We start from the raw sequence: 19,182 nt of genomic DNA, 5'->3' as shown, positions 1-19,182 counted from the left end.
GACGTTGTAATAGAAGTAGCCAAAAAGCCCTGCGAATCTCATTGCCTTAAAAATAAACGGCATCTCAGGACATTCCATTACATGGCATTCCAAGGCAATTCTTTTGATCCCCTTTCGATGCACTTGCATTAAAGCCCACGTCCATTGTTTTGTACACATGCTTTTCCGAGTTGCTGTAGACAATGCCCTGATGTTGCACAAATGCCTCAAAACTTGCAGTCTACAGTGCCCATTAAGGTTGCCAGGGCCACTGCTACGCTTCGTAAACTGTGACGCAAAGAGATTGATGCAGTCAGTGTTACTGTATCACTCGGACATGGCGCCAGAGAGTTAAATACTTGAGCCTGAACGCACAGCCAAAGACTAGGTTTGTCAGAAGTGGGATTCGAATCCACGCCTCCAGGGGAGACTGCGACCTGAACGCAGCGCCTTAGACCGCTCGGCCATCCTGACATGCACAGTTAGCAGGAGCTGTCTCCTAGGAGCCACATAGCAGCACCATGACATGAAAGCTGGTGTTTCACAGCTTGCCCAGCGCTAGCAGTCTGCCTCGTTGGCGCAGTAGGCAGCGCGTCAGTCTCATAATCTGAAGGTCGTGAGTTCGAGCCTCACATGGGGCAAGATCGTACGTTTTGGCACACGGGAGCACTTAGGTGACCGGGCGGCGTACTTTATTACCTTCCGTGCAGTTTATGCTTCCCGGGGGCAAAAAAGGCTACAGCTCCTCTGGAGGGCATGCGGCGTGACGTTCCAAGAACATCTCCTGAGTCTGAAGCAATGATGGCAAGATGCTCCAGTTCCTGTCACGTTATCGCTTGACGTTTTGACGTGGATCCGTCAAATGTCATGACTTGACGTTATAAGAGGATTAGCCGAAAAGCCCTGCGAATCGCATAGAATGAAAAATAAACGGCATCTCAGGACATTCCACTAAATGGCATTCCAAGACAATTCTTTTGATCCCGGTTCAGTGCTCTTGCTTTAAAGCCCACGTCCATTGTTTTGAACACATGTTTTTCCGAGTTGCTGTAGACAATGCCTTGATGTTGCGCAAACGCCTCAAACCTTGCAGTCTACAGTGCCCCTTAACGCTGCCAGGGCCACTGCTACGCTGCGTAAATTGTGGCACAAAGAGATTGATGCGGCACTTTGTCAGTGTTACTGTATCACTCGGACATGGCGCCAGAGGGTTAAATACTTGAGCCTGAGATCTCAGCTGTGCAACAGCCACGTCCTCACAGTGAAAGCATGAGCTGTCCGCGGGCACTGCATCGACATGCTGGACCCCCAGACCTGTGATGCGATACTCGTGCCCATCATCCGGAGACCACCGCATCCAGAAACTCACATTCAGAACAGCGTCTTGAAAACGCGTTGATTGACTGACACAGCTTTTTTCTTCTCTTTCCCACAAAGAGTCAAATGTCATAACTTGACGTTGTAAGAGAATTAGCCGAAAAGCCCTGCGAATCTCATTGCCTTAAAAATAAACGGCATCTCAGGACATTCCACTACATGGCATTCCAAGGCAATTTTTTTGATCCCCTTTTGATGCACTTGCATTAAAGCCCACGTCCATTGTTTTGTACACATGCTTTTCCAAGTTGCTGTAGACAATGCTTTGATGTTGCGCAAACGCCTCAAACCTTGCAGTCTACAGTGCCCATTAATGCTGCCAGGGCCACTGCTATACTGCGTAAATTGTGGCGCAAAGAGATTGATGCGGCACTTTGTCAGTATTATTGTATCACTCGGACATGGCGATAGAGGGTTAAATACTTAAGCCTGAGATCTCAGCTGTGCAACAGCCACGTCCTCACAGTGAGAGCATGAGCTGTCCGCGGGCACTGCATCGACATGCTGGACCCCCAGACCTGTGAGACCTGTGATGCGATACTCGTGCCCATCATCCTGAGACCACCCCATCCAGAAATGCACATTCAAAACAGCGTCTTGAAAACGCGTTGATTGACTGACACAGCTTTTTTTCTTCTCTTTCCCACAAATAGTCAAATGTCATGACTTGACGTTGTAATAGAAGTAGCCAAAAAGCCCTGCGAATCTCATTGCCTTAAAAATAAACGGCATCTCAGGACATTCCATTACATGGCATTCCAAGGCAATTCTTTTGATCCCCTTTCGATGCACTTGCATTAAAGCCCACGTCCATTGTTTTGTACACATGCTTTTCCGAGTTGCTGTAGACAATGCCCTGATGTTGCACAAATGCCTCAAAACTTGCAGTCTACAGTGCCCATTAAGGTTGCCAGGGCCACTGCTACGCTTCGTAAACTGTGACGCAAAGAGATTGATGCAGTCAGTGTTACTGTATCACTCGGACATGGCGCCAGAGAGTTAAATACTTGAGCCTGAACGCACAGCCAAAGACTAGGTTTGTCAGAAGTGGGATTCGAACCCACGCCTCCAGGGGAGACTGCGACCTGAACGCAGTGCCTTAGACCGCTCGGCCATCCTGACATGCACAGTTAGCAGGAGCTGTCTCCTAGGAGCCACATAGCAGCACCATGACATGAAAGCTGGTGTTTCACAGCTTGCCCAGCGCTAGCAGTCTGCCTCGTTGGCGCAGTAGGCAGCGCGTCAGTCTCATAATCTGAAGGTCGTGAGTTCGAGCCTCACATGGGGCAAGATCGTACCTTTTGGCACACGGGAGCACTTAGGTGACCGGGCGGCGTACTTTATTACCTTCCGTGCAGTTTATGCTTCCCGGGGGCAAAAAAGGCTACAGCTCCTCTGGAGGGCATGCGGCGTGACGTTCCAAGAACATCTCCTGAGTCTGAAGCAATGATGGCAAGATGCTCCAGTTCCTTACACGTTATCGCTTGACGTTTGACGTGGATCCGTCAAATGTCATGACTTGACGTTATAAGAGGATTAGCCGAAAAGCCCTGCGAATCGCATAGAATGAAAAATAAACGGCATCTCAGGACATTCCACTAAATGGCATTCCAAGACAATTCTTTTGATCCCGGTTCAGTGCTCTTGCTTTAAAGCCCACGTCCATTGTTTTGAACACATGTTTTTCCGAGTTGCTGTAGACAATGCCTTGATGTTGCGCAAACGCCTCAAACCTTGCAGTCTACAGTGCCCATTAACGCTGCCAGGGCCACTGCTACGCTGCGTAAATTGTGGCACAAAGAGATTGATGCGGCACTTTGTCAGTGTTACTGTATCACTCGGACATGGCGCCAGAGGGTTAAATACTTGAGCCTGAGATCTCAGCTGTGCAACAGCCACGTCCTCACAGTGAAAGCATGAGCTGTCCGCGGGCACTGCATCGACATGCTGGACCCCCAGACCTGTGATGCGATACTCGTGCCCATCATCCGGAGACCACCGCATCCAGAAACTCACATTCAGAACAGCGTCTTGAAAACGCGTTGATTGACTGACACAGCTTTTTTCTTCTCTTTCCCACAAAGAGTCAAATGTCATAACTTGACGTTGTAAGAGAATTAGCCGAAAAGCCCTGCGAATCTCATTGCCTTAAAAATAAACGGCATCTCAGGACATTCCACTACATGGCATTCCAAGGCAATTTTTTTGATCCCCTTTTGATGCACTTGCATTAAAGCCCACGTCCATTGTTTTGTACACATGCTTTTCCGAGTTGCTGTAGACAATGCCTTGATGTTGCACAAATGCCTCAAAACTTGCAGTCTACAGTGCCCATTAAGGTTGCCAGGGCCACTGCTACGCTTCGTAAACTGTGACGCAAAGAGATTGATGCAGTCAGTGTTACTGTATCACTCGGACATGGCGCCAGAGAGTTAAATACTTGAGCCTGAACGCACAGCCAAAGACTAGGTTTGTCAGAAGTGGGATTCGAACCCACGCCTCCAGGGGAGACTGCGACCTGAACGCAGCGCCTTAGACCGCTCGGCCATCCTGACATGTGCAGTTAGCAGGAGCTGTCTCCTAGGAGCCACATAGCAGCACCATGACATGAAAGCTGGTGTTTCACAGCTTGCCCAGCTCCAGCAGTCTGCCTCGTTGGCGCAGTAGGCAGCGCGTCAGTCTCATAATCTGAAGGTCGTGAATTCGAGCCTTACATGGGGCAAGATCGTACCTTTTGGCACACGAGAGCACTTAGGTGACCGGGCGGCATACTTTATTACCTTCCGTGCAGTTTATGCTTCCCGGGGGCAAAAAAGGCTACAGCTCCTCTGGAGGGCATGCGGCGTGACGTTCCAAGAACATCTCCTGAGTCTGAAGCAATGATGGCAAGATGCTCCCGTTCCTGTCACGTTATCGCTTGACGTTTGACGTGGATCCGTCAAATGTCATGATTTGACGTTGTAAGAGGATTACCCGAAAAGCCCTGCGAATCGCATAGAATGAAAAATAAACGGCATCTCAGGACATTCCACTAAATGGCATTCCAAGACAATTCTTTTGATCCCGGTTCAGTGCTCTTGCTTTAAAGCCCACGTCCATTGTTTTGAACACATGCTTTTCCGAGTTGCTGTAGACAATGCCTTGATGTTGCGCAAACGCCTCAAACCTTGCAGTCTACAGTGCCCATTAACGCTGCCAGGGCCACTGCTATGCTGCGTAAATTGTGGCGCAAAGAGATTGATGCGGCACTTTGTCAGTGTTACTGTATCACTCGGACATGGCGCCAGAGGGTTAAATACTTAAGCCTGAGATCTCAGCTGTGCAACAGCCACGTCCTCACAGTGAGAGCATGAGCTGTCCGCGGGCACTGCATCGACATGCTGGACCCCCAGACCTGTGATGTGATACTCGTGCCCATCATCCGGAGACCACCGCATCCAGAAACGCACATTCAGAACAGCGTCTTGAAAACGCTTTGATTGACTGACACAGCTTTTTTTCTTCTCTTTCCCACAAAGAGTCAAATGTCATGACTTGACGTTGTAAGAGAATTAGCCGAAAAGCCCTGCGAATCTCATTGCCTTAAAAATAAACGGCATCTCAGGACATTCCACTATATGGCATTCCAAGGCAATTCTTTTGATCCCCTTTCGATGCACTTGCATTAAAGCCCACGTCCATTGTTTTGTACACATGCTTTTCCGAGTTGCTGTAGACAATGCCTTGATGTTGCACAAATGCCTCAAAACTTGCAGTCTACAGTGCCCATTAAGGTTGCCAGGGCCACTGCTACACTTCGTAAACTGTGACGCAAAGAGATTGATGCAGTCAGTGTTACTGTATCACTCGGACATGGTGCCAGAGAGTTAAATACTTGAGCCTGAACGCACAGCCAAAGACTAGGTTTGTCAGAAGTGGGATTCGAACCCACGCCTCCAGGAGAGACTGCGACCTGAACGCAGCGCCTTAGACCGCTCGGCCATCCTGACATGCACAGTTAGCAGGAGCTGTCTCCTAGGAGCCACATCGCAGCACCATGACATGAAAGCTGGTGTTTCACAGCTTGCCCAGCTCCACCACTCTGCCTCGTTGGCGCAGTAGGCAGCCCGTCAGTCTCATTATCTGAAGGTCGTGAGTTTGAGCCTCACACGGGGCAAGGTCGTACCTTTTGGCACACGGTAGCACTTAGGTGACCGGGCGGCGTACTTTATTACCTTCCGTGCAGTTTATGCTTCCCGGGGGCAAAAAAGGCTACAGCTCCTCTGGAGGACATGCGGCGTGACGTTCCAAGAACATCTCCTGAGTCTGAAGCAATGATGGCAAGATGCTCCCGTTCCTGTCACGTTATCGCTTGACGTTTGACGTGGATCCGTCAAATGTCATGACTTGACGTTGTAATAGGATTAGCCGAAAAGCCCTCGAATCGCATAGAATGAAAAATAAACGGCATCTCAGGACCTTCCACTAAATGGCATTCCAAGACAATTCTTTTGATCCCCTTTCGATGCACTTGCATTAAAGCCCACATCCATTGTTTTGTACACATGCTTTTCCGAGTTGCTGTAGACAATGCCTTGATGTTGCGCAAATGCCTCAAAACTTGCAGTCTACAGTGCCCATTAAGGTTGCCAGGGCCACTGCTACGCTTCGTAAACTGTGACGCAAAGAGATTGATGTGGCGCTTTGTCAGTGTTACTGTATCACTCGGACATGGCGCCGGAGAATTAAATACTTGAGCCTGAACGCACAGCCAAAGATTAGGTTTGTCAGAAGTGGGATTCAAACCTACGCCTCCAGGGGAGACTGCGATCTGAACGCAGCGCCTTAGACCAGTCGGCCATCCTGACATGCACCCTTAGCTGGAGCTGTCTCCTAGGAGCCACATCGCAGTACCATGACATGGAAGCTGGTGTTTTACAGCTGGCCCAGCTCCAGCAGTCCTGAATACAGCGGCTTAGACCACTTGGCCATCCTGACATGCATGCATAGCTGGAGCTGTCTTGTAGGAGCAAGTTCGTGAGTTCGAGCCTCACACAGGGCGAGGTGATACCTTTTAGCACACGGGAGTGCATAGGTGACAGGGCTGCATTCTTTATTATCTTCTGTGCGGTTCATGCTTTCCGGGTTAAAAAAGTCTACAGCTCCTCTGGAGGGCAGGCTGCTTGACGTTCCAAGAACATCTCCTGAGTCTTAAGCAATGATGGCAAGATGCTCCCATTCCTGTCACGTTTTCGATGCCAGGTCCACTGCTACGCTGCGTGAACTGTGGCGCAAAGAGATTGATGCGGCGCTTTGTCAACGTTACTGTATCACTCGGACATGGCGCCAGAGAGTTTAAATCTTGAGCCTGAGCGCACAGCCAAAGGTTACATTTGTCAGAAGTGGGATTCGAACCCACACCTCCAGGAGAGACTGCGACCTGAATGCCAGCTGCCAAAGGATTGTCTGGCAATATTTCACAAATGTTGAAGATGAGAGCCAATCTGAGCGATAAGTGGGTATTTCAATCACATGATATAACGTAAACAGTTAAGTGTTTGTTGAAATTGCTTAACAGAGTAACTTGTAAGGCTTCAGTACAGTATTTATGTAAAACACGTCATAATTGTTTTTAAATATTAATGTATTTTAAATTGCATGTATTTTAAGATTTAAGTTGTATAATTTACTAAAGTTTGACCGTTTATGAGAGAGATTTAAAAAAGGTGGGGAAGGGATTATGAGTGTACAGTGTACAGCATGTGGTTTTAAGACCTGAAATGTTCTTGTCCAGTTACTCTTATTGTTTTTCTTTTCTTTTTGGAGATAAAAACTGTAAAAATACATATTAGATAAATATTACACACATTCTAGTGGTAAATTAATTTACAGAGCTATTGTGTGCTTTATTAAGGGAGTCATTGAGTTAAAATTCCTTTTTTAGTTATAAAAGTTTTTTTATATCATGTAAAATTATTTATTACATTTTTCATGATTTTTTTCAGATTGAGAAATACCCATTGCAGTCTCATGGCCAGAGGAGCTTGCTTGGAGGTGTGCTGAAATGCATATGTGGTTTTCAAACTCGAAAGGTACATTTATGAATCAATATGTGTTTATTATTATTTACTAGAATGGCTTTCCTTCTTCATGATTATATGTATTTTTCTAATTAATTTAAGCAGAGTACTGCCTCTGCTGCTCCAGCACAAACGTTGCAACAACCTGCCCCTTCTGTACCTGCTCAGGAGGTGATGGAGAAGAGACAACCCGAGGCCCAGCCCCAGCCCCCGTCTACTCCACCCGTGGCATCAAAGATTTCTCCGCAATTGTCAATGTCTAATTAAAACTATTCTAACTTATATCTTATTTCTTCCTGTAAAAGTAGCAGAGGGTGGTGGTCAAAAACAGCTTGAACCTGAAATCTGTAGAGAAAACAAACTGATTGTACAACAAAGATATAGAAAGATAGTTTGTCATTGCTTGAAATGTAATGTGATATACACTAATGTTCAAAAAAATGGAATTGTTAAAATATAAAAGCTTCATATTAATCATATATAAAAAGAATTCTATTGTGTTTGATTTGCTCATACACAAAGTAGATTTTATTTGATTTTCTGTGCTGCTCATGAAACATTTCTTTATATTTTGGGGAATCAGTAATAACGTTTTCAAGCACAGAATAACATAAATGATTCTTTATTTATTTAATTTACCTATATTATTATTTCACATTATTCCAGTTTTTACTGTATATTTGACCAAATAAATGTAGCCTTTATAAACATAATTAAAACCTAAAAAAAATACATTGAGCAGATCCCAAACGTTTGAACAGTAGTGTACATTTTGCCATTGTGAACACAGTGTTTTTAATTAAATGTTTTTTGTCTTGCCCTTTATGAGTTCACCAAACCAAGATTTTCCGGATCCCACCATTTCTGCAGCAAAGCCAAATCTTAGTGTGGCTAAAAGACCATCACAGGTTGACGTCCAGCCCAGTTCAGCAGTGTGTAGTGCTTCTACACTAAGCACGGCTGTAAGTATTGTCATAATCCACATAGTTTTCTGAGAGAATTTGGTGTAAGCATTATTTTTACGTAAATTCGTATTTTTATTAAGTACAGTTACATTAAATCTCAATATAACATTTCTGTAATATTCTTTTAGTGCATAAAATCATATATATTAAAAATAAGCACCATTCTATAAACTTTTTGTTCTGCATATAAGCTCTGTGACAAAATTTTACAGTTTAGCAGCAGTCATTCATTTCCAATGTTTTATAATACATTAATGTTCAAATAAAGTAATGGTTGCAAAAAATTCTGATGAGTTAATGTTGCTTATAGATGTATATTTACAAACTGTACTTTGTTATACTGCTTGGTTGTACAGACACAGGACCTTCAAGTTTCTGCCCCGTCCTCAAACAGAGCCGTCCAGCATTGTCTCAGTAAGTTATTTCATACTTTCTGTCCAAAAAAGTTAATTTGGTTTGCATATTTGCTGCCCCAGCTGAATTCACACAAAGTGGTTTTAAGACCTGTCAATTAAATCGACTTGATGTTAATTAACTAAGCGTGATATATGTATACCAAAATAAAGAGAGTTAACAATAACAATAATATGTTAACAAAATAAAGAGAGTAAAAAATAAAGCAAAGAATCACAAAAATTATTCCTTCTGCTGTTGATATTTTATCTTCACAGTAGTAAAAGAAAAAAATGTGGATGGAAAATAAGTAGAAAGAAAAAAAGAGAAATAACTATACTGGAGAATACTTGTGTCTTTAAAGGGCACATATGGTGAAAAATTAACTTTTCAAGCTGTTTAGACAGAAATGTGTGTAAGTATAGTGTATAGAAAGTCATATTGGGTTGAAATAAACACACCCAGTCCTTTTTTTTTCAAATTTAACAACATAAAAACGGTGGACCAATTGTAGCGGTTTTCAGATCGACCGCAACTTTATGTAGGAGTGCGGTCCCCCCGCCCACCAATATTGATTGACAGCTGCGCGCATTAACATGTCCGGTAGTCACGTGTATAATCATATAATTAAGAGATGATGAGCGCAAAGCAGCCGAGAATAAAAGGTGTGTTCAGTTCGCTAGGATCATCAATCATCATCAAACGTGATCAAGAGTGAGTTTTACAAATGTTTTAAAGAGCCCATATTATAGGTTTTTGAAAATGGCCTTCCATGTAGTGTGTAACACAGCTCTAAGTGAAGTGAAATGTCCAGCTAAGGCTTAAATCTGTAAGTGTACAGTGTTTAAAACTATTGATTAATCTATAAAAGAGTCGACTCATAGTGCTTCAAACGAGTCGTCTTGATAACGAGTCATTAGGTGTTTCGTGATGACGCGGCTACGAAACACAAGTAGTTGTGCGCGCAAACCCGGGAGATTTGAAACCTGTGGCCCCGCCCACTAACACAGAAAAAAAGTCACACACACACACACAGACAGACACCGGTCGAATGAAGTCACGCTGTGCAGATGGATATTATTGACAGTTCACCCAAAGATGAAACCTCAGCAATATAGCCCAGCCTTGAGCAGTTCTAGTGCTTCTGAAAACATGCTTACAAAGAAGACTTCATCAGTTTGTAAAAGGAAGGATCAGTAAAGACTGTCAGAACATGGATCAGTGCATCATGAATCAGTTTTTTCCCCCTTTTCACAAGTGTAAGTACGTGCGATTAAAACTGTAAAAAGTCCATCGTCTGTATTTACATTCACCCACTGGCAGCCAAAATCCACTATGAAGCGTGTATGCACTGTGACTACTTTTATATTGTTGATTAGCAGCTGGGCATTTCAATCTGTCTCGTGCTGAAGCCTTGTCCGTGTGGACCAATCGCAGCAGGCTGTCATCAGTCCAATCAGCGCAGATTAGCTTCGCGCTCAGGAGGGGTTTGGGAACAAATGAATCGCTGAACGATTCATATGGGAGTCGCTGGGATAATTAGGTAAAACTAAATGCAGATTATAAGACCATCAAAGTGTTTTTTGACCTTGCATGCATATTAGACTGTTGTTGGAGACCCTTACAACCTAAATATGACCCTATTTCATGTATAATATGGGCTCTTTAAAACAGAGCATGTGTGTAATGAATTACAGCGATTCACTTCAGATTCACTTAATCAGCACAGCCGCGTGTCAGAACAATTATAAAGGAAGACGCTTCAATCCTGGTTATTAATATACATTAATATAAGAGATATCCATACAGCAGTGGATATTACCAGTATCATGTCACATGCGTGCAAAACGAGTGCAAAGCTTAACGCGTTCTCTCTCTCTCTGTGTGTGTGTGTGTCTTCGTGTCTGAGCTGTGTGTGTGTGTGTGTCTGCGTGTATGTCTGCGCTACGTTTGTGTGTGTATGTGTGTGCGCTATGTGTTTGTGTCCTTGCTGTGTGTGTGTGTAAACTTTGTAATGACATTGTGTGTGACTCATTGTTGCAAATCCACAAAAAAATGCATCAAATACTGATTATTAAAGTTCTTACTGTAGTATTTCTCACACACACGTTACGTGAGATCTGCTTACTGAGGGGTAGCCGAAGGGTAAAAAAAGGGGTAACCGATGTGCCCTTTAAAGGAATATCATACATATTACAAGGTATTTTGCCAAAAAAAAGACAGGTAAGCAATTAAATTTTTTTTGGGCTAGAGATAGGTTACACATAGCCGGACTAGATTGGGTCTATACTTCACAGAGAAACTGAAACTACGTCTATTACTCGCAGGAACCTCATAAACGCTATTGACCTTTCTTGCATGACGAAGTATCATACGTATCGCAAGCTTTATTTAGCAGAAAAACAACATGCAACCAAATTTAACGTTATTCGGGCTAAAATTTGGTTACACGTAGCCGGGCTAGATCTGGTCTATACTTCACCTAGCCGGTGAAATGACGGCTATTGCTTGCTGGGCTGTAATCATTGATTTTCACAGTAGGAAAAACAAATACTTTAGAAGTCAATGGTTACTGGTTTCAGCATTCTTCAAAAAATATTCTTTAGTGTTCAACAGAAGATTTGAACAGGTTTGAAATAAAGAGCGAGTAAACGGTGACAGAATTTTCATTATTCATTTGAGTAAACTGATTTACTTACCCATCACTGCTGTGCTCCAATTTGGCAGATCCAAGCACTGAGGATGACAGAGGTGCAGGGACAACAGGTCCCAATCCTCGACTTTAGTCTAAAGTGTGGAGAGAATACAATCAATGTCTCACTTTGGAGGGACATAGCCCTTCTGGAGCTTTTCAAAGGAGATGAGATTGAGCCCTCTCACATGAGAGTTCACATCTGGGAGAGTGGGAAGGGTAAAATAAACTCTTCAACTTACACCACAGCAAAGGTAAAAAAAAAATATGAAGCAAGACATTTAGTAATATAATAACTTTATAGTATTCCTGCATTTTCCAAAAATGTATTAGATTCATCAAAATGAATACATGAAATTAATATAATAAATTTGCAAGAGTTGTGTAACACGGTACCAACCAGCAGCACTATTTTAGGTTTTTAAGAGAGCAAAACCATATGAAACAAAAGTTGAACTTTACTTGAGCACTTCTGTTTTTACTGAAACCAAGGTTTAAGACTTGACTTGGAAGCATGCAAGTTTAAAAAAAGAAATACATGACCAAAAGTTTATACCATTCGAACAGTAGTTGTCAAATAGTAGTCATAAGGCAAGTATTTTTTTTTTTATCAATTTAAGTTAAAATATACATGGATGGTTCACCCAAAAACTAAAATGTATTTATTATTTAATGACCCTGTAGTGGTTTTAAACCTTTATGAGTTTCTGGTTCCACTTTATATTAGGTGGCTCAAACTACTATGTGCTTTGAAATACATTTGTTACAATGTACTTATTGTGTAAATACATCTTTTTTGTACTTTTTTGATAAAATACCTATATGTAATTACATTGTTGTCCATCTCTTACACCTACCTATACCACCAAACCTGTACCTAGCCCAACCCGTATCTCACCTCTAGAGCACCACAGGTGTTCTCAAATACATTATGAACACAGTAATTACATTGTATTTATTTTTTTGAATCAAGAAGCAAGTAATAGTAGTTAAGGCCAGCTAATATAAAGTGGGCCAAAAATAAAGAAAGAATTAAAGACATTAAAAAATTTTGAAAGCTAAAGTTGATCATTTGATATTAAAAATTAAAGTAAGATCATTTGATAATACATTTATATTAGTCAACTTGAACAAAGTGCTGGTGTAGGCATCACTACAGTAATAATTAATAATTCTTTACATTTATATAGCGCTTTTCTGGACACTCAAAGCGCCAGTGGGCAAATTTGGCCAGGATGCCGGAGTTATACCCCTACTTTTTATTTCAAAGGACATCCTGGGATTTTTAATGATCACAGAGTGTCAGGACCTCGGTTTAACATCTCACCTGAAATACGGAATGCACACACTGTAAAAAATGTCTGTGATTTTAACAGTAAAAGCCTGTACAATCTACAGTGAAAACCTGTTAAATGACTAACAGCTCATTTCAGCGCAAAATACGGAAAAACTAACGTTTGTTTTTGAGAAACTAATCAGAGTGTCTGAAATCTCACCACACACCCTCATCCACTAGTCCCTAAATTAGTCAATTAGTTTAGTCCACTAGACAGAGTGAATGACCACAAATAAGTGAATTGATGAACACCTGCTGTTAACAAGCACAATCACTGAAGGAAAGAACAAGAAATAAAACTACAGACACCGCCACATACCAAACCAACTGAATTAAAACAGAGGATTAAACAACTCCATTAAATAACAGCATTAGCAGCTTCACTGATTACTGTTTGACTTCAATTCTCTCATATCTGCAGGAATATTTCATAATTAACAGAGGTTTATATTTTTATTGAAAATGTTTGATTTGACCTCACCATCATGGAGATCAGAGGCTGCATTAGTTGAGCTCTTGAACATTTTCGCTTCTATTAAAATATTTCTCTGGCTGTTATAACTGTTTCTGAAACTCAACAATTACAGCAAGACAAGCCATGAAAACTTTTAAGTACTTATTACAGTATTGTTTTTAATAAGTAAAAAAAAAGTTGTACTTAATTATATTTAATTTATGTGATGTTATCTGAGACAATAGTACAGCTTCCAGAAAGATCAACAAACAATTATGATGGAATCAATCAGAGTTTCATTCAGAAAATCTAGAAAGCTTAAGCAACTCATCTAAGACACACAGACATCTAGAATCAGGATATGAACCTCAACCATGGTTGCTAAAAAAAAAGCTGCTTAATTCATTCATGGTGCAAGCATCGTACAAAAAAAAAACTTGCAGCATGAATAAATTATGCCGCTTTATGCTCTTAACATTTCTTTCTTTGCCTTTAATTTATTTTGTTTTTGGGGTGTAATATTTCAGTAGTTGTTCTGGGTTGTTTTTTATTTGATTTTTATGTTTTGTTAGTCACCATTATTAAGATTCAAAGACTAATTGTTGACATCTGTGTGTTTTCAAGTTCTGCCATACTTCAAACGTTCTCATAACGACTGATGTATTTAGACCTGTTAAATTGTCATTGATTGCTGAAGTTCCAGTGGTTTCATTTATGTATTGTATTCGATTCTCACACTTAAGATGATTTTCAACAAGAATGGCTTTGATATGACAGTTAATCTCATCACACTTAATTTTGTGTTTGTTTTGACTTTTCATGCTTTTCATTAGTGTGATTAACACAATTAATTAATGCAACCAAAGTTTAAAGTGTTTTAAATCAAGAAGTTGAAGATCCCGACTAAAGCAGGCTCTGTCCTCCATCATGGTGACTTCAAATGAACGACAATTTCATTAAGAGCTTTTGTTCATGTGACAGACATAAAGTCAAAGGTCAGTAATAAGTGAAGCTCCTGATGTTTGTGGAGTTGTTTAATGATCTCTGCTGAGATCTTGACAAATAAAAGTTTTATTGTGTAATTATATTTTTATTAATTACAATTTTTAGAGTTTAATTCTCTGTTGATTTCATCTTTGATTTTGGCTGTAATTTGTGTTATTTGGTCTTGTTGTTCTTTCCTTCAGTGATTTTGCTTGTTAACACTTGTTCATCAATAATTATTAATCCTCCTTTAATTAGACACTTATTTATCTCATTAACTTCATCACTGTCTGAGTGTTCAACCCTCTGTAGTGAGGACACTAGTGAGGATTTTGTTTTGCGATTTAAGGGGTTAAATTTGTTCAATGAAAAATACAGACTGTGGATTGTATTTTAACAGAAAAATTCTGTAGATTGAATTTACGAATGTAAAATGTTAAAAACAGTAGATTACTGGTAACCACAGCTGCCAGTATTTTTTTGTAAAATCAGGAAAAACAACAGCAAAATACTGTAAAACATTTTTGTATCACTATTGTGGAGGATATTAGCATCTGTGTGCAAGTCCAAGATGAACTCAGAGAATCTGATGTTATGCTGCATCTTCTTTTGTTTAAAGGTAACTGTGTAGTTACTAATGCAGTGAAAGTCTGTTAGTTAATTACAGTCACACATGAACACAATAATGCATTTAATGACTTTATTTAAAAAGTTTTTGTAGTGAACTGATGTACGATGGTTCTCAATCTGCTCAGATATATTACTTAGACATTTAAAATGTTGATTTTAATGCCAGTAAATGCCAATTAAAACGTAGTTGCTTTCTGCAAATATAAATAATTAACTCAAAGTCTTGTAAATGATTGTAACTGATTGCATCAGTTAATGAATAAAATTTACTCTTGTTAAAAATACAACATTTTTCTATGAAAACCATTTTCATAAAAAAATTCTGTATTTTTTACAAAAAAGTTCTGGCAACCATAGCTGCCAGTATTTTTCCGGAAATTTTACAGAATTGTTTTTACAGTGTAACTTACTTGCACCCTCTTTGTGCTTCGAAGCATGTTATGCCAAAATTGAGTGTCATCTTACCGAAAATAGTTGCAAAAACATACACGTACACATATGTGCCACAGTCCAGCCTCCATCAGTAAAGTGGCAACCCATGTGACGAGGTGGCCGAGTGGTTAAGGCGATGGACTGCTAATCCATTGTGCTCTGCACGCGTGGGTTCGAATCCCATCCTCGTCGTTCAAATGCTCTGGCATTTGAGAGATCCCGGTAATTCAGTGGAAGGTGTGATACTTGTACCCTCTTAGCGTTTTGAAGGATGTTGCTGCAAAATTTAATGTCATCTGTATCGAAAGTAGCTGCAAATACATACATATATGCCAAAGTCCAGCCCCCATCAGGAAAGTGGCTACATGCATGACGAGGTGGCCGAGTGGTTAAAGCGATGGACTGCTAATCCATTGTGCTCTGCATGCATGGGTTCGAATCCCATCCTCGTCGTTCATTTAAGAGAGCCCGGTGCTTCCGGGGAACTTATCTTACTCGCACCATCTTCGTGCTTCGAAGCATGTTATGGCAAAATTGAATGTCATCTTACCGAATAGACCTCATAGGCTACGATATTGCCTCTGCGAAAGAATAGCTGTAACAGCTATGAACTCTTCTGTGTACCAATCTGGACATGCAACGACAAGGTGGCATCAAACTTTAAACTGCCAGCAATCAGCCCTCTGGCACCAATGAGTGCACGCTGTGTCAGCAGAACAGGGTATTGATTTGTCCAAAAATAATTACTTATACATTGTTTCATTTTTACTTAAAGAAAAGTATACACTACTTATGTGAATCTGGGAGAAGAGAATTGTGGGTAATCTGGTAAAGGGGGCGGAGTCACAACGCTGAAGGGCAGAGAAAAAGGATGAGATTGGGATGTATTTATTGGGCTGTACAGGGATTGGGGTAAGGTAATGAAGAATGCAAGGGCACTGAAACCATATTTTGACAGAAATCCAAGGTCAGCTATGCTGCCGTTTTTAGACTCAGGCATTCTGTCTAGTTTCTCTCCAACAAAACCAGAAGAAACTTGTTGCAGTTAATGTTGAACAATAAAGCCTGGTTTATACTTCTGTGTCAAGTGATCAGCGTGATCCACGGCGCAAGCCTTGCGCGTAGCTGTGCACTTATACTTCTGCGCACTGTTTCTGTTGCTCTGCAATACACTTCCGAAACGCTAGCTGGCAGTAGGTGTTTATGTTTCTCTGTGTTGAGTTTCTTTGCTGGTGTTTTGTTTTTTTCTGAACGCTTCCTTAATGTGCATGTGGCTCAAATTCACTCATTTTGAGGCAGGAACCAGTGGACGTGCAACAACTTTAATTAAAAGGTAAACAAAAAACAACAGTCTCCATCTCCTTCATGGGACTCCACACTTTTTTCTGTGTTGAGTTTCTTCGCTGGTGTTTTGGGTTGCAAAACTTTACTGTAAGACATTTTTCAGATCATGGTGATTTTTTTAACTGACTGAAGTTTCTATTGCTGACTACATAATGTTGAGTCCTAACATCCGCTTTAAAAATCTGAACTTCCCATCACCAGGCCCGGCTTAATAATTCAGAGGCTTCTGGGCACAATGTCTTGTAGGCAACCGCCTAGCGACAAATTAGCAACCGTCTAGCAACCACCTAACAACACCTAAGCAACCGCCTAGCAACGCCTTAGCAACCTCCTAGCAACCACATAGCAACCGCCAAGCAACACCTTAGCAACCGCCTAGCAACACCTTAGCAACTACCTAGCAACGCCTTAGCAACCACATAGCAACACCTTAGCAACCACATAGCAACACCTTACCAACTGCTTAGCAACACCTTAGCAAACACCTAGCAACTACATAGCAACACCTTAACAACTGCCTAGCAACACCTTAGCAACCACCTAGCAACTACATAGCAACCGCCTAGCAACCACATAGCAACACCTTAGCAACCACCTAGCAACACCTTAGCAACCGCCTAGCAACACCTTAGCAACTACATAGCAACCACCTAGCAACACCTTAGCAACCGCCTAGCAACAACTTAGCAACCGCATAGCAACCTCTTAGCAACACCTTAGCAACCACCTAGCAACTACATAGCAACACCTTAGCAACTGCCTAGCAACACCTTAACAACCACCTAGCAACACCTTAGCAACCACATAGCAACACCTTAGCAACACCTTAGCAACCGCCTAGCATCACCTTAGCAACTGCATAGACACCACCTAGCAACACCTTAGCAACCGCCTTAGCAACCACCTAGCAACCACCTAGCAACACCTTAGCAACCACCTAGCAACACCTTAGCAACCACCTAGCAACACCTTAGCAACCACTTAGCAACCGCCTAGCAACACCTTAGCAACTGCATAGCAACCACTTAGCAACACCTTAGCAACCGCATAGCAACACCTTAGCAACCACTTAGCAACCGCCTAGCAACACCTTAGCAACCGCCTAGCAACACCTTAGCAACCACCTAGCAACACCTTAGCAACCACATAGCAACACCTTAGCAACTACCTAGCAACGCCTTAGCAACCACATAGCAAAATTTCCTTGTGGGTGCATGCGTACAATTCTGAACAGTATCTCAAGCATAAACGTCAGACATCCACTAGACTGTTCAGAGCTGACTCCAGACCTATGAAACGGATCCACAATCAAATAGAACACACACACTTAAAGAATAATCTGTTTCTTATCCGAGGCTGAGTGTAGTCTCAGCCGTCTTTATCAAAACTGGTTAAAAACTGGTATAATCTACATTCAGGCAGTTATATCCTTACTACACAAAGTCTATCTTGAATAAAAAGTAGAATCACCTTAAAAGAATTAACCGTAAAAACAGCAAGATCCCTTAAGACATTTTAGATAGTATTAACTCTTAGAAATAACAACGGAGACAGTTGCTTCCGGTCCTCAGCCCTCAGCTCCACTCAAGGCCTCCGTGACCTCTGACTTAGTTTGGTGGCTCCTGAAAAAGTTATAAAGAGACAGGCAAACGCACTGAACGTTCTTATATTAAGCAATGTGTTAACTTATTCATTAGTTAAAATCAATTCAAAGTTAATTACTCATTCAGATAATCAAATAATTATATAAAAATAATGAGAAACAAGATGATGAGGAAAGGATAAACGTTGATTCATGCTGAGATGGATAGGAAGGTAGAAATCCGAATCCTCCACGCTCTACAAAAGTTGGCTTACACGCCCAAACAGGGACTTGAACCCAGGAACGTCAGATGAAAAGTCTGACGCTCTACCGTCTGAGTTATCCGCGATCACTGGGGGATTAGCTTAGATTTAAGCACTTGTGACGTGTCACAGTAGCAGCGTGCACTGAAAAGTGGGCTGTACAAAACAGGTGGCAAGAGGGGGGCGTGATGCCAATGTCACCGTAAGGAATCCTGCCGTGACCCTGATTCGAAGCGGGGTTGCTGCGGCTACAATGCAGAGTACTGACCACAATCCGATCACGGCGAGTTACCGGACAGCCGTCGTGGTCCCTGTGCGACATGTTCCTCCCTCTGATTTGCCCCTTTCGGTTCAGTGAGCGCACGCTGTTGTTTTTCTCTTCCTACCAGCACGACGCTTTTCCCAAGTAACGCTGGAATTGCAAACATTTGATGACTGTTGCAAGTTTAAAAAGGAAGAGAACGAGCACGTGGTCTGCAGGACTCGAACCAGCGCGAGAAGACCCCAACGGATTTCTAATGCATCATCTTAACCACTCGGCCGCAACTACAAGACTGCCTGTGCTCTCCATGTCCTCATGCCTAGTACACGTGTTGTGCATCCAGATGAACCTTTCAGCAAGCGATAGCTCACTGGCAAAAACTGTGGCTCCACAAGAAGAGCCTTACACGCCCAAGCAGGGACTTGAACCC

The 19,182-nt window shown here is 41.9% G+C and overlaps 10 non-coding genes across 10 annotated transcripts; 5 read left to right on the top strand and 5 right to left on the bottom strand.

Annotated features, from left to right (window-relative positions):
- Positions 1-370: 370 nt before the first annotated feature.
- trnal-cag (transfer RNA leucine (anticodon CAG)) lies at positions 371-453 on the bottom strand. The gene has a single exon. It is a non-coding gene; the product is annotated as a tRNA-Leu (tRNA).
- A 94-nt stretch (positions 454-547) lies between these two features.
- trnam-cau (transfer RNA methionine (anticodon CAU)) lies at positions 548-620 on the top strand. The gene has a single exon. It is a non-coding gene; the product is annotated as a tRNA-Met (tRNA).
- A 1,775-nt stretch (positions 621-2,395) lies between these two features.
- Positions 2,396-2,478, bottom strand: trnal-cag (transfer RNA leucine (anticodon CAG)). The gene has a single exon. It is a non-coding gene; the product is annotated as a tRNA-Leu (tRNA).
- A 94-nt stretch (positions 2,479-2,572) lies between these two features.
- Positions 2,573-2,645, top strand: trnam-cau (transfer RNA methionine (anticodon CAU)). The gene has a single exon. It is a non-coding gene; the product is annotated as a tRNA-Met (tRNA).
- A 1,183-nt stretch (positions 2,646-3,828) lies between these two features.
- On the bottom strand, positions 3,829-3,911 carry trnal-cag (transfer RNA leucine (anticodon CAG)). Its single transcript has one exon. It is a non-coding gene; the product is annotated as a tRNA-Leu (tRNA).
- A 94-nt stretch (positions 3,912-4,005) lies between these two features.
- On the top strand, positions 4,006-4,078 carry trnam-cau (transfer RNA methionine (anticodon CAU)). The gene has a single exon. It is a non-coding gene; the product is annotated as a tRNA-Met (tRNA).
- Positions 4,079-5,262: 1,184 nt separating this feature from the next.
- On the bottom strand, positions 5,263-5,345 carry trnal-cag (transfer RNA leucine (anticodon CAG)). Its single transcript has one exon. It is a non-coding gene; the product is annotated as a tRNA-Leu (tRNA).
- Positions 5,346-6,120: 775 nt separating this feature from the next.
- On the bottom strand, positions 6,121-6,203 carry trnal-cag (transfer RNA leucine (anticodon CAG)). The gene has a single exon. It is a non-coding gene; the product is annotated as a tRNA-Leu (tRNA).
- Positions 6,204-15,411: 9,208 nt separating this feature from the next.
- On the top strand, positions 15,412-15,493 carry trnas-gcu (transfer RNA serine (anticodon GCU)). The gene has a single exon. It is a non-coding gene; the product is annotated as a tRNA-Ser (tRNA).
- A 179-nt stretch (positions 15,494-15,672) lies between these two features.
- On the top strand, positions 15,673-15,754 carry trnas-gcu (transfer RNA serine (anticodon GCU)). Its single transcript has one exon. It is a non-coding gene; the product is annotated as a tRNA-Ser (tRNA).
- Positions 15,755-19,182: the final 3,428 nt, after the last annotated feature.

This window comes from Danio aesculapii, chromosome 4 (assembly GCF_903798145.1).
Source record: "Danio aesculapii chromosome 4, fDanAes4.1, whole genome shotgun sequence".
Lineage (NCBI taxonomy): Eukaryota > Metazoa > Chordata > Actinopteri > Cypriniformes > Danionidae > Danio > Danio aesculapii.
The sequence above is the reverse complement of the archived record's forward strand: the minus strand, read 5'-3'. Positions and strand labels throughout refer to the sequence as shown.